We start from the raw sequence: 4,060 nt of genomic DNA on the forward strand, positions 1-4,060 counted from the left end.
TCAAACAGTGAAAACAGTGATATCAGACGAGTTTGGTTCAAATATTCTCATTGTTATAATGAGAGAAAGGGTTTTTCTAAACCATGGGTAGAAAAAGCCATATATGATGGGGTTTATGGTTGAGTTAATGTAACCTAACCAGAGAAACACTTCAAAAAGTGCAACTGGGGTGGAAAAGTTGATGTAGGGATCCATCATAAAGTTAATAAAAAACGGCAGCCAGCAAATAATAAAGGCACCCACGACCACACCGAGAGTTTTTGCTGCTTTGCGCTCAGATCGTCGAGAGCTTTTAAACACATTCTCATTTTCATGATGGTTTGCCTGACCGATTGTTCTTACATGTTTTTTTGCAACTACAAAAATCCTCAGATAAAATCCAACCATGACAGAACAAGGCAAGAAAAAAGTAAATAATGTGTCTAAAACTGACCACAATTTACTGAAAAGTAGACTACAACTTCCTATACAGTATCTTGATTTAATATATTCCTCCAGTCCTTCCACATTAGCTTTTGAGTACAGTAAACCATATGAATATAATGCAACCATGCTCCAACTTATCAGAACCATGACCCATGCAACAGATGTGGTTATTCTCGTAGGGTATTGAAGTGGATAACACACAGCCTGATGTCGATCAATAGCAATACAAACAAGATGCAAAATAGACAACAGAAAGTTTCTCCATAGTACCAGCAGCCATTGACAGAACGGATCATACTGAAAGGCATGACCACCAGTCCAAGCAGCAGGTCCGCGAGAGCCAGAGACATCACCAGGATATTAGTGGGAGTCTGGAGCTGTTTGAAGTGCGCTATGGAGATGATGACCACCGAATTTCCTAGAATAGTCACAGTCATCGCCAACACCAATATGAGATACAACACAGTCTGAGTGGACACATGGTGTGTGCCTTTAAGACAAGAGTTGTTCACCGCAGGAAAACATAACTCAGTGGGATAGTATTCTTGTAAAGATAAATCCATCCTGCCTGTCTCAGAAAACGTCTTAGTTAGACAACTGGTATTTAGTAACTTTAACAGTGTGAGAAGAGGCCCTTAAATACTCGTTATCATCTTCTCTGACCCTCCTACATGACGAGGCAGCAAATTTGCATTATTTCAGCTTAATAATTCTTCATCTTGGTGCATACACTACCATTCAGATGATTGGAGTTTATAGGATTTTTTTATGCTTTTGAAAGAAGTCTCACTAAGGCTGCATTTATTTGACCAAATGCTTAATATTTTTTTGCGGAAATCGGAATACACTTTTTTTTTTAACTCAAAAGAACAGCATTTATTTGAAATACAAATATTTTATTTTAAATATTATATCAATATATAATACAATACAAATCTTTACTGTCACTTTTGATCAATTTAATGTATCCTGATACTTTATTTACCTGTTTATTGGTTTATATCTGGTAAGGGTTGCTTTTGCTGAAGCACTCAACATGGACCTCAAAGATACAAAATTTATTAAAGGGATAGTTCACCCAAAAATGAAAATTCTGTCAGTAATTACTCGCCCTCGTGTTGTTCCAACCCCGTAAGACTTTTGTTCATCTTCGGAACACAAATTAAGATATTTTTGATAAAATCTGAGAGCTGGATCACTCCTCCATAGGCTTCTAAGGGATCGAAACTTGCCGGCCCAGAAAAGTTATCGTTAAAATAGTCCAAGTGACTACAGTGGCTCAACCTTAAAGGATTAGTTCACTTTAAAAAAAACTTTTGCTGATAATTTACTCACCCCCATGTCATCCAAGATGTCCATGTCTTTCTTTCTTCAGTCGAAAAGAAATTAAGGTTTTTGATGAAAACATTCCAGGATATTTCTCCATATAATGCACTTTTTATGGGCACCAAACGGTTCAAGGTCCAAAAGACAGTTTCAGTGCAAACTGCAAACTGTTCAAAGGGCTTTAAACGATTCCAGACGATGAATAATGGTCTTATCAAGCGAAACGATCGGTCATTTCAAAAATAAATAACAAAGTTTAAGTTTAATAATGTCAAATGCTCGCCTTGCTCTGTTCTATGATGCACGTTCGTGACTCTCCTGTTCGAACTCGTTCATCAAAATGAACAAATCTTTTTTTGAGTCATTTGGTTCATTTAACGAACGAAATGAACGAATTGACTCGGAAAAAGATTCATTCATTTTGATGAACGAGTTCGAACAGGAGAGTCACACAGAACAGAGCAAGGCGAGCATTTGAGCTTATTTTTGAGCAAAGTGCATTATATGGAGAAAAATCCTGGAATGTTTTCATCAAAAACCTTAATTTCTTTTCGACTGAAGAAAGAAAGACATGGACATCTTGGTAGTGTAACAGCGCAGCAACACAGAAGCGCTGCGCTGTTACACTACGTGAACTAACTCGAGGCCCACAAAGGAGGAAATTAATAGTTGAATAAAGTCGTTATTTTTGTTTGTTTTTTGCGCACAAAAAGTATTCTCGTCGCTTGATAAACTTAAGGTTGAGCCACTGTAGTCACTTGGACTATTTTAACGATGTCTTTAAGAACTTTTCTGGGCCGGAAAGTTTCAATCCCTTAGAAGCCTATGGAGGAGTGATCCAGCTCTCAGATTTAATCAAAAATATCTTAATTTGTGTTCCGAAGATGAACGAAAGTCTTACGGGGTTGGAACAACATGAGGGCGAGTAATTACTGACAGAAATCTCATTTTTGGGTGAACTATCCCTTTAAGATCATTTACAATCCCATAATGCATTGCAATATGCTCAGTAAAATATATCCAGGATGTTGGATGAAGTGAGATAAGTGTCCATTATAGTTCATTCAACACTGAAAAGAATATTCAAAAGTAAAATAAAGTTTCCTCACTAGACTTTGGAGCAGAGCAAAATACTATTTTTTAAATCTTGTTTATGAATTTAACCCTATATCCTGGGCCTAATTCTTGCCCTTAGCATTATGTCCAATTCTACACACAAATGTTTTATACAAAAACACAACAGGAACACCATATTAAAAGGCCATTTAATTTTCTATGACATTTTTTATTCATATGTTAATTTTGTTTATTTTAATTCCATAAATGAACTTTTCTTATAGCTTCGCTAGACATCTTGGTTGTTTGTTGACTGCATTATCTAATTAGCACAATCACAATGATGCAACTCCAGACACTCTGAGGTGCAGGTGAATGTTTTCACTCCTGTAGGGATCAATCACAATAAAGTGTGATTCTTTTGTAGTTTAATGAGGACAGGTGTAAATGTGCCAATAAACAGCAGAACATATTGCAAACATGTTTAACACATTTAATAAGTCCCTCTGCTCATGAACTTTTTTTAGATGAAGAAAACAAACTAACCTAGTTATTTCCACAGAATTTCTCTAGAGACAGAAATGACACTGGTATGATGTCAGTTTCACTGGAGGAATCAAAAATTGCTTAGGACTTTTGAGCATACTGTAGTTGTACACTGCTGTTCTAATGAAACATTTTTTAAATGAAGCATTTTATATGATGTACAGCTTAACACCAGTGCTGTGGGTAATGCATTACTAGTAACGTGAGTTAGACAGAGATCAACAAATCAGATTAGTTTTTCAAGTAATGCATTCATTTTAAATTTACAATAGTTAATCTTTCAAATAAGTAACACAAGTTACTGTGTTTTCAAATGAATTGACTGACATTTCTCCTGTCCACATGTTGATAAAAATCGGGACCAAGTGCAGAGGAGTTGTGTGTAAACATGATGGTTATTGTAGTTCTGATTTCCATTACACGAAAGTAGATGTTAAAACTTCATGCTGATTTGTACTTGGCTTTCGCCAAGATAAGTAACACTAAGACGTAGCTTTACAGTAAACTATGCTTCACCCATTTACACTTCTTTCCATATGGTGGTGTGACTCCCCTTCTGTCCGGCGTTAACGACTGCAGTGTACTTGGCGCGTCAGCACACACGACGGCTGCAGTGTGGTCTCCGTAGTGGACCAGCACGACAACCGTCTGGATTGAGCCGAGTAGGGGACATCTCTAGGGTCTTCAAGTGGGCACCTTCCATCCT

General features: G+C 36.9%; 1 pseudogene; it reads right to left on the bottom strand.

Moving 5' to 3' along the window:
* LOC130103197 (trace amine-associated receptor 13c-like) lies at positions 1 to 989 on the bottom strand (annotated as a pseudogene).
* Between the last annotated feature and the right edge of the window lie 3,071 nt (positions 990 to 4,060).

Source organism: Rhinichthys klamathensis, unplaced genomic scaffold (assembly GCF_029890125.1).
Source record: "Rhinichthys klamathensis goyatoka isolate OS25496 unplaced genomic scaffold, OSU_Roscu_1.1 h1tg000281l_1, whole genome shotgun sequence".
Taxonomy (NCBI): Eukaryota; Metazoa; Chordata; class Actinopteri; order Cypriniformes; family Leuciscidae; genus Rhinichthys; species Rhinichthys klamathensis.